This window comes from Anomaloglossus baeobatrachus, chromosome 5, assembly GCF_048569485.1.
Source record: "Anomaloglossus baeobatrachus isolate aAnoBae1 chromosome 5, aAnoBae1.hap1, whole genome shotgun sequence".
NCBI classification, from domain to species: domain Eukaryota; kingdom Metazoa; phylum Chordata; class Amphibia; order Anura; family Aromobatidae; genus Anomaloglossus; species Anomaloglossus baeobatrachus.
Window position 1 is genome coordinate 14,370,131 of NC_134357.1, and position 11,360 is coordinate 14,381,490.

The 11,360-nt window shown below is 46.8% G+C and overlaps 1 long non-coding RNA gene across 1 annotated transcript; it reads left to right on the forward strand.

The window, feature by feature from the left end:
- Nucleotides 1-4,724: 4,724 nt before the first annotated feature.
- LOC142310654 (uncharacterized) lies at nucleotides 4,725-5,866 on the forward strand. Its single transcript, XR_012754204.1, has 3 exons — nucleotides 4,725-4,819; nucleotides 5,076-5,193; nucleotides 5,788-5,866. It is a non-coding gene; the product is annotated as an uncharacterized LOC142310654 (long non-coding RNA).
- Nucleotides 5,867-11,360: the final 5,494 nt, after the last annotated feature.

Consider the following 11,360-nt stretch of genomic DNA (forward strand, 5'->3'; position numbering starts at 1 on the left):
TTTGCACCATTTTATTAGTTCTAGTCTGTCTATAGAACACAAGACCATCCGGAAGCTGCGACTGATATTTTTCAATGTTGCTTATTACTTTACTATTTAATTATTTTTTTTACTATTTTTGCTTTGTGGAAATCATCAGTAAGCTGCTGTTCACGGACCTGGGATTATAATTTGTATCTTTTTACTATTTTTAGTCTGATAAACTCTTAAAGGGGTATTCCCAGCTTGCGCATTTACATTGTAGCACCCAGACATAAGTGCAGGTCCCACCCCTGGGGTCAGTATATAATGAGCGGAGGCCGCAGAGGGTCATCTTCCATTCATTTCTATGGAATTCCCCAAAACTGCAACCATCTCAGCGGTGTGGAAACCACCAGCAAGCTGCTGATCACATCAGCATCTTTGTTTTTTCTGCATATATTTAATGTTTTTATATTATTATTGGGCTATGTTCACATTTCCGTTGTTTTGCTTCCGTGCAGTCAGTCGTTGCGACGTAATGACAAATACATCATTTTTGAGATGTCAACTGACGCAACGGATGTGTTATTTCACAGGATTCCGTTCACAGGAATCCTGTGGAAAAAAAATGGATCCGTCGCGTCCGTGCATCCGCTGTGCGTCCGTTTTTTTACAGATCTGTTGTGATCCGTTTGTGTTTGGGACAGCCCAGTGGGTGTGCCAAACATGCTGGGCATGCTCAGTAGAGCATGATGGAATCCAGCGCTGGGCTCCATCGTAAAATGGATTACAACGGAATCCAGCACCATAGACATACATTACAAGCGTGACGGATGGCGACGGATTCCTGCGCGGTGCTTTAATTTTGAAGGCCCGAAAAACGTTACATTCTGCGTTGCTCCCGCCCGGCGGTCAGTCCAAAAAACGACTGACTGCGACGCAGCGGATGCAACGCAAGGTCATCAGTCGCAATCCGTCACTAATAGAAGTCTATGGGGAAAAACTGGATTCCTGCAAAATATTTTGCAGGATACCGTAATTCCTCTAGGCGACGGATTGTAACTGATGCAAAACAACGGAAGTGTGAACCTAGCCTAACATTCAGCGTCGTTGCTCCCACCTGATGGTCAGTCAGTAAATGACTGATCCATTGTGCGGCGGATGCAACGCAAGGGCATCAGTCACAATCCGTCGCTAATAGAAGTCTATGGGGAAAAAACGGAATCCTGCAAAATATTTTGCAGGATACCGTAATTCCTCAAGACAATGGATCGTGACTGATCCAAAACTACAAGTGTGAACATAGCTGCTCTTGACGGATCTTCTTGACTCTTTTTAGTGTATAATGGGGTCCTGACTGTTTGCAGGGGGCATCAGAGCATCTTTTCCTACGCGGTGCCCAGTGGGGGTCTCCGTCTTCGGCCCGGGGGGCAGTTTGCTGTGTCATTTCTATTATTGATCCTTGTTTTGCAGTGATAGATGACCTTAGCAATGGTAAGAAGCACCGGCTGCGGTGATTATGACAATGCTGCTGGCGTTGCCGCTGCCGTACTCTGCGGACGGAGCCGCCGCCGTCTGCGCGCCGTATATCACAGCCTTCTATATCAGCCAGAATAAATTGTCCCTTTAAGGATAAAGGTATAAATCTGGGCTGACAGTGCGACAAAGGATCCGATGTAGCGAGCGCCGTCCACAACCTCACGCTGATCCGTTCCCCTGCAGCCTGTAAAGGAAAATTAACAGCGAGCCCGAGACCCATTCCTCCTCCGCTCCGTCCATTTTTTGCCTTCATTGCAGAAGATGCTACATAATTATCTTGATTGGTGACCAAAGAAGTTGTAATTGGTTCCAGGGGGGATTCAGAGAGACGCAGCGTGACAAATTGTGTCCTTTACATCGAGGGGAGAGGGGCCACTTAACCCTGCACATCCCGGCCAGACCGAAAAATCATGTTATCTATTGGGTTCCAATAAAAATCTTGCACCGTTTGCTTTCTATGGTCTCAGTTTATTGCTGGCGACAAATCAGTGAACTGAGAATCTGTCAGTGAGCTCATTCAGGCAATGCAATGGAAGAACTTCTATTGGTTGGGTGGCACGGTGGCTCAGTGGTTAGCACTGCAGTCTTGTGGTGGCTCAGTGGTTAGCACTGCAGTCTTGTGGCTGCTCAGTGGTTAGCACTGCAGTCTTGTGGTGGCTCAGTGGTTAGCACTGCAGTCTTGTGGTGGCTCAGTGGTTAGCACTGCAGTCTTGCAGCGCTGGGGTCCTGGGTTTAAATCCCACCAAGGACACCATCTGCAGGGAGTTTGTATGTTCTCCCTGTGTTTGTGTGGGTTTCCTCCGGGTACTCCGGTTTCCTCCCACACTCCAAAGACATACAGATAGGGACTCTAGATTGTGAGCCCCAATGGGGACAGTGTTGCCAATGTATGTAAAGCGCTGTGGAATTAATAGCGCTATATAAATGAATAAAATTATTATCTCTTTTTTATGATTTTCTGAGCTCCTCTCGGGTGATTTATGACCACAGAACACATCAAAATAGCAAAAAGGATAAGCGGTGCCACATTTTTTAATGAAAACCCAATAGTAAAAATGATTTTTGGGCTGAAATACATGAATTTCAGAAAAAGAATGTTAGATGAGAGCATGTCGATGTCACACTTTGTGCATTTGTTTTCCTTATTTCATATTTTCCATCATTTAGAAGTTATAAAAGAAATGATCTGAAGATTCCCCTGCGGCACAAAACATCTTATAATGACCCCAGACCGCCACCCTTAATCCAACAGAGACCCCAGACCTGAGCCCTATAATACAGGGCACAGAACAGACCCCTCAAATACAGGACCCCGAACAGGACACAAACCCTCAGAGAATAAAGACCCCAAACTAAGCAAAATGCTAATAGAAACCCTAGCCAGGCCCCTTATATACAATCCCCAAACCACAACCCCTAAATACAGAACACAAACTCAGTAAAAAAAAATGCAGCCCAGACCAGACCCCCTAAAAACAGACCAAAGACCCCATAAATGAAGAGTCCGGACTAAACCCCTAAATAATGAAAATTTCAGACTCCCTAGAGACAATGCACAGAGCAGACCCCACTGGAAATACAGACCCCAGACCAAACCCCTCTCTGTACACAGATCTCACACTAAGCTTCACTAAAGAAATACAGAATCGCCAGTGTTGTTGACGTGGCGAGCAAGAATGGACCCATTGGACCACGGGGGGACACGGTTTACCCTTTAGTGGGAGGAGTGTACCTAAGCACCTGCAACGAGGCAGACACCAGGTACGATTCCCAGGGCAGTGAACGGTACTCTGACAGTGGACTCAGGTATAGACACAGGTGCAGGGAGGTACAGGTATGGACAGATATGGTGGGCACGGCAGGGACCTGACAACTAGCTAGCAGACTAAAAGACTAACAAACTAGGAGTATTGTGCAGGCACCTTCCTTAATGGGAGGATGCCTTAAATAAACAAAAAAAAAACCACAAAGTCATGTCAGCTCACCCACTTTTTTACGCTCTTGCTTCCAATCCTGGCAGGAATCTCACTTGGAAACTATGTAGCAAGGAAAAAATACAAAGATGATCCAGCGAGGGAAGGAAGTCCACCAGGAATAAGTAAAATCTTGCATTTTATTTAAAATTACTCCGTTACTGCTATATATAAAACATATTTGGACTTTCTTATATATAGCACTAATGGTGTAATTTTTTGTATCATGATTAAAGCTTGTAAGTTAGCTGAAACGTGTTGATCTGTAACTTGCCACACAACCTAGAGTGTTTTTAGAGTTTTTTTCTGGTGAATGTATATGCAATGGATATTATAAGATTAAAAAAAATAAAATGCACGATTTTACTTATTCCTGGTGGACTTCCATTCCTTGCTGGATCATCTATGGGTTTTTTTTCGATGCCTTAAAATAAATACTTAAAGCCTCTGAGACATTTCCAGGAATTGGTGCGCTGGCCCTTTAATAGGAGCGTTGGTGTATGTACGTTTGATGCCCTGACAAGATCAGGGTGTCACAGATGACTGCACCCCCCTTACAGGTGCAGGATTCTCTCCTCTTTGGTCCTCCATCACAATCCCCACATCTAGGTACACAACATCAGCCAGCAAAACCTAGTCACCCACCATGACAACAGGGACACACCAGTGGGCGGGGCCAAGCGGATGGTGACGCCCACCCTAGGGGTTCTGAGATGTTATGGGAGGGGCCAGTTTCAGTCAGTCAGAGAGTTGACAGTTGAGTGGGGGACGGTTAACAGGGTAGTGAGGGGTTGGAGCTCCTGGGCTACCAGACGACTTGACAACTGACTAGGTGGAAGTCGGTAGACAGGGCCACAGGCAACGGAGATCCGGCCGCAGGAAACCTTAAGTGGACCGGGGCAGGGTCGCAGCCTGCCAGTGCCGACAGCGGGAATCCGGTCCGGAGCCGTGCACAAACGGGGTACATGGACCCCAGGGCGAGGAGCAGCTTTAAGCCCCTTACCAATTAACCAGCCGGGGACAAGATTTCAGGTCTTGTCCCACAGGAGACCCAGATAGAGCGAGACGGAAGCCCAACGAGGGGGATAGGGCTCCGCAATTGCCTGTCAAGATCCCACGGGTCAGTTCTCGCGGGCCACAGCTTCCAATACACAGTATCACCGGGAGTGGACTTCCCCGTTTCACACGGAGTAGTTACAGTAAAAGACTTAAATACAATGTGCAGGTGGAAGGGCCCCTGTTCTACAATACCGGAGTGTGGGATCCAAACACCCCCCCTTCAGAGGCAACCGGCTACTGGTGATTTGGTTTACCATCTGGACTCTGTGTCAAGTTATTTCAGAACTGTAAGTATACCGGCACCATCCGGTCCAACCCTTCAGACTGCACTCCGTCACACCATCCGCCCGTACCGCGGTCCCGGGACAACACTTCCCCTACCCATGAAGGGGATAACATCCAACTGCCCCACTCCATCAACCCCGGGCACCACCTCCAGCGGCAGCGGTGGTGCCACCAAAACTACCACATACCACGGGTGGCATCATTGACAAACCTCCCCTATATATATATATATATATAATACCCCTTTTTCACTTGCAGGCGACAGACGGGTGCTCAGGCCCAGGTCCAGCTTCCCGTCGAACCACCGCAACGACCCCGGATCCGAGCGTCTCGAGAAGCCCCCCTGCCGCGGTCTGTGGCCCTACCCGCAACAACTGTAAGCATGCATGCCCTAAGAGTATATTTGCAGGACCTGTGCGGCGTACCCAGAGAGGAGGAGGGTACAGCAGGGAAGTGATGGCGAGTATGCAGTCTGGCCAAGGCGGTGAGTACGTTGGCGTCACTGCATGGACGCCAACACTGCACTTTGAGAAGAACAGACCCAAGACTCATTGCTTAATACAGACCCAAGGCCAGATACCTAACACAGACCCTTCAAATAATGGAAAACACAGACCCACAAAATAGAGACCAGAAACCATGAAAAATACAGACCACAGATGAAATACAGACCCCAGATGAGCTAAAAATGCACCGATCCCAGTATAAACCCCCTGAAGAAATACAGCCCTCCAACTAGAGGCCCCAATACTGACCCCCCAGGCCTCATAAAGACAATGCACACAAATTGTGTATGAGAGTAAGTTTCTTCTCTTCACTGAACCCTTAGATCCTTATAACTGCAGATTCCTAATTTAAAAGGCAAAAAAAGTTTTAAAAAATTGTCATCATATTTCCGATATTCGACCTTTTCTCCCAGATTGTGTTTAATTTCTATTAAGCTTTTGTTCTGCATCTTCTTCCTTTTTAGCTCGGGGACATGTTACATGGCCGCCATCATCCGGGTTTTGACATTTTGGAATAAGACGTGTTCTCATCCTCCCAATTTCAGGCATTTGCTGAAAAGTATAAATAAAACAACTTTACTCCATAATTTCAATAATTCCCTGTGGATTCATTTTTGCTGCTTGTTACCTTGGGATCCATTTTAAGGATTTAATGGGTTAATAAATGGGGGGAAGTTATGCTAAAAAAATAAATAAATTAAACTTCAGGTCCAGCTGATTCCTCTCTTGGACCCAGCACCAGGCACTGTTTCGTCATCTTGCCGCCGTTTCTCTGTTCTTCAATGTTCCGGGATGCCATGGCTCCGGAACCGATTCACCATCTCCTGAGTATTCAGGTAGTTGGCGTTCACCGCGGCTTCTGATGCCTCGTGTGACCCAGGGAACGTCATAGACTATGTTTTCACAGGAAAATTTAACCCCGCGCTTTACAGTTACTCTCCAAAAAACCTGCCTCCATTAAAGTGAATGGAGCTGCGAGCTACAGGCTATTAATAGGAGCTGTGATTGGTTGCTATAGGAACAAAGGAGATTCATAGTATAAGAAGCTTCTGTGTGAGGTAATATGATGTTGGTGGAGAGACGGATAGAGAGAGAGACAGAGACAGACAGAGACAGACGGTGAAAGAGACAGACAGAAACAGACGGGGAATGAGACAGACAGAGACAGATGGGGAAAGAGACAGACAGAGACAGACAGACGGTGAAAGAGACAGACGGGGAAAGAGACAGAGACAGACAGAGACAGAAGGGGAAAGAGACAGGCAGAGACAGACGGGGAAAGAGGGTTGGTAGCTAGATAATGTTAAAATGTAACCTTTAATATAATGATTAAAAACAGGGGATGTGAGACAAACAAAACATATAAAACATGTAAAACCCTTAAATAAGGGTCAGAAAACCAAAGTCAGTGTGGATAGTGAAATCCACTAACTATGACAAAATGGATGCCTCTGTATGAATTTGGGTTAATGTTGTACACCCCACCTATTATAAGGTATGTAAAGGTAGAGATGGAACAATCTCACCGGTATAAAGTCCTGGTCCGGTGTAGATATTCATAAGAGGATGCTGGATCTCCAAGGGGGAGCTAATATGTATGGCTACACCATACCCCTTAATTGCTAACCCGCAAGTGGTGTGCTCAAGAGTCTCACTAACGGGGAAAGAGAAAGACGGGGAAAGAGACAGAGACAGACCTGGAAAGAGACAGATGTAGAAAAAGACAGACAGGGAAAGAGACAGACCGGGAAAGAGACAGACAGAGAGACAGACAAAGACAGATGGTGAAAGAGACATACCTTGATAGAGACAGACGGGGAAAGAGACAGAGAAAAAGAGACAGACAGAGACAGGCAGACAGGGAAAGAGACAGACAGGAAAGGACACAGACAAAGAGATGGACCAAGACAGACAGGGAAAGAGACAGGAAAAGAGACGGGGAGACAGACGGGAAAACAGACAGACCTGGGAAAGAGACAGTTCTGGAAAGAGACAGATGGGGAAAGAAACAGAGAGACAGAGACAGACAAAGAAAGAGACAGACAGAGACAGGCATACAGGGAAAGACACTGACGAGGAAAGCGACAGACAGGGAAAGAGACAGATGAGGAAAGAGACAGATGAGAAAAGAGACAGACGGGAAAAGAGACAGACGGGGAAAGAGACAGACCTGGAAAGAGACAGACCAGGAAAGAGACAGACCTGGAAAGAGAAAGACCTGGAAAGAGACAGACCTGGAAAGAGGGAGACCAGGAAAGAGACAGACCTGGAAAGAGACAGACCTGGAAAGAGACAGATGGGGAAAGAGACAGACCAGGAAAGAGACAGACCGGGAAAGAGACAGACGGGGAAAGAGACAGACCAGGAAAGAGACAGACCAGGAAAGAGACAGACCGGGAAAGAGACAGACGGGGAAAGAGACAGACCAGGAAAGAGACAGAAGGGGAAAGAGACAGATGGGGAAAGAGAGACAGACAGACACAGACATAGAGACTGACACAGAGATAGAGAGAGACAGACAGACACAGAGATAGAAACAGATAGACACAGACAGATAAGGAAAGAGACAGACAGAGTGACAGACAGACAGCGACACACAGACAGAGACTGAGAGAGAGACAAAGAGACAGTTACTATCCCGGGCAACGCCCGGGTACTACAGCCAGTACAATATATATATATACACACACACACACACACAGTACAGACCAAAAGTTTGGACACACCTTCTCATCTCTAGAACAACTATTAAGAGGAGACGTTGTGCAGCAGCCTTCATGGTAAAATAGCTGCTAGGAAACCACTGCTCAGGACAGGCAACAAGCAGAAGAGACTTGTTTGGGTAAAGAACACACGGAATGGACATTAGACCAGTGGAAATCTGTGCTTTGCTCTGATGAGTCCAAATTTGAGATCTTTAGATCCAACCACCGTGTCTTTGTAGAAAAGGTGAACGGATGGACTCTACATGGCTGGTTCCCACCGTGAAGCATAGAGGAGGAGGTGTGATGGTGTGGGGGGGCTTTGCTGGTGACACTGTTGGGGATTTATTCAAAATTGAAGGCATACTGAACCAGCATGGCTACCACAGCATCTTGCAGCGGCATGCTATTCCATCCGGTTTGCGTTTAGTTGGACCATCATTTATTTTTCAACAGGACAATGACCCCAAACACTCCTCCAGGCTGTGTAAGGGCTATTTGACTAAGAAGGAGAGTGATGGGGTGCTACGCCAGATGACCTGGCCTCCACAGTCACCAGACCTGAACCCAATCGAGATGGTTTGGGGTGAGCTGGACCGCAGAGTGAAGGCAAAAGGGACAACAAGTGCTAAGCATCTCTGGGAACTCCTTTAACCCCTTTACGACCGCCGATACGCCTTTTAACGGCGGCATATTCGGGTACTTTTTCCGATCCGCCGCTTTTTAACGGCGGTCGGAAAAAAGGGTCTAGCGCCCCCCAGAGTCGGAAAATTTCCGGGGTCTCAGCTGCCGGGGGTAGCTGAGACCCTGGAGATTACGGTTCAGGCCGGTTTTTTCATTTAAAGGTACGGTGATCGCCGTTATTAACCGAATAACGGCAAGCATGTACCTGCAAAATGAAATGCCGGTTTTTAATGCATTTTAATGGTTTCTCTCACATTTGACGTGATCTAACAGTCAAATGTGAGAGATCGGTCCTTGTCCGGTCCCTCTCGGTCCCCCCCCGGTACCTGGGTCTCGTTACCGAGTTCCCACGGCATTCCCCCGGCCCCCCTCCTTCTCGTGTCCGTGTAAAATGGCGGGCGCATGCGCAGTTCGACCGCTAAAGTCTGCCTCCTTCCACCTAGCAACGTCAGGAATTTATTTCATTGGTTCCTGACATTTGAACACTGTGTTAGACCCTATCACAGTGATCAAATACCCCAAATATTTTGGAAATGGCAGCATTTGGGTCTGCCTCCCTCTTCTCTCCCTTGTAGTTGATCTGGGAGAGAAGAGAGAGAGAGACTACATTTGCTGCCGTTTCTGTCAGAAAAAAAAACACCAATTTTTATTATAAATCAGTCATCCTCATCCCCAATATCCTCACCCAAAATATCCCCCCCCAAATATCCTCATCACCTCCGTCAGAATCCCCCCTTAGTTAGAATTTTTATTTTAGATTTTTTTTTTTCTTATATCAGGGTTAGATCAGGGTTAGCATCAGGGTTAGCATCAGGGTTAGATCAGGGTTAGATCAGGGTTAGGATCAGGGTTAGGGTTAAAAAAATCTAAAAAAAAATTTTCAAAAAATTTAAAAAAAAAAAAAAATTTGTAGTATTTTTTTTTCTTTTTTTTGCTAGGCAGTGAAAAATACTGTAATGGCGCGGAGAACATTTACCGCCGAGCAGGCATACATGCTTCTTGCCTCCGGCAGTTCAGGCTCGGATACAGAGTCTGCCTCTGAAATCGAGCGATTTTCGGATGGTGACGACTCGGCTTCCTCCTCGGGATCCGACAGCCCGATGGTAGCGGAGTCGGTCGTCACTGCTGAAACGTCAGAGGCAGGTCCAAGTAGTGCCCTTCCCCGGCCACTATGGTATCCTGACCCGTCCTTCTCCCCTCAAATTCCTCCGTTTGTAGCAACCCCCGGTATAAATGTAAATGTCACAAATTTTACCCCATTAGATTTTTTCCAAATTTATGTTACCCCAGAAGTCCTCCAATTATTTGTCCACCAAACCAATTTATATGCCCGTCAATATATATCCCAACATCCTACCTCCATCCATTCCCGCTCCTGGATCCCCACAAATGTCCCCGAACTTAAAAAGTTTTTGGGCATAACTTTTAACATGGGGTTAGTGAAAAAATCTACACTCCGCTCGTACTGGGCAACAAAAACAGTGCACAGCACCCCTGTGTTTGCAGCCATCATGACCCGATCCCGATATGAGACCCTTTTGCGATTCCTGCACTTTAACGATAATTCCCAAGCCCTCCAAAGAAATGACCCAAACTATGACCGACTTTATAAATTGAGACCCCTAATATCCCTTCTAAAAACTACCTTCCTAAATTCGTATACCCCTGACAAAAATGTTTCTATAGACGAGTCCCTTATGAGCTATAAGGGCCGTCTATCTTTCCGCCAATTTATCCCCTCCAAGCGTGCCAAATATGGTATAAAATTATACAAAATGTGCGAAAGCACAACCGGTTACACGTGTGCCTTTCTCATTTACGAAGGGAGGGACCGCCAAATCAACCCCCCAAACTGCCCCCAGACAATTGGCATCCCTGGCAAAATTGTTTGGGAGCTAATGACCCCCTTCCTTGAGAAAGGCTATCACGTGTATACTGATAATTACTATACCAGTGTCCCCCTTTCTAAATCCCTCCACGCTGCAAACACAGGGGCCTGTGGAACAATCAGAAAAAACAGAGTTGGTCTACCCCCACAGTTGGTGTCTAAACGTGTGGAGAAGGGTGCGTCCTCCTCAATGGCAAGTGACCATCTTCTTGCCATAAAATGGAGAGACCGCAAGGATGTTTTCATGCTGACCACATTGCATGCGGACACCACTGTGACGGTCAGGGACAGGGGCGCCACCAGTGACAAACAGAAGCCGCTCTGTGTCGCAGACTACAATAAGTTCATGGGAGGTGTAGATTTGTCTGACCAGGTGCTTCAGCCTTATCTAGTGAAGCGAAAAACCAAAACCTGGTATAAAAAGGTAGCAATCTATCTCCTACAGGTTGCTACCTATAATAGCTTCATCCTCTATAGAAAATCTCAAGGACCGCTCTCTTTCCTCCAATACCAGGAGAAAATTATTGAGAGCCTCCTCTTTGACTCGGAGGCACAGGAGGAAGCCTTCGAGTCAGAGGATGTCCGGAGACTTTCCGAGCGTCATTTCATTCGCCCCATCCCTTCCACTCCCACCCAAAGGTATCCCCAAAAAAGATGCCGTGTTTGTAGAAAGCACGGCACAAGGAGCGATTCCCGGTACTTCTGCCCCATGTGCCCCTCCCAACCAGGCCTTTGCATCTCCCCCTGTTTTGAAACCTATCAC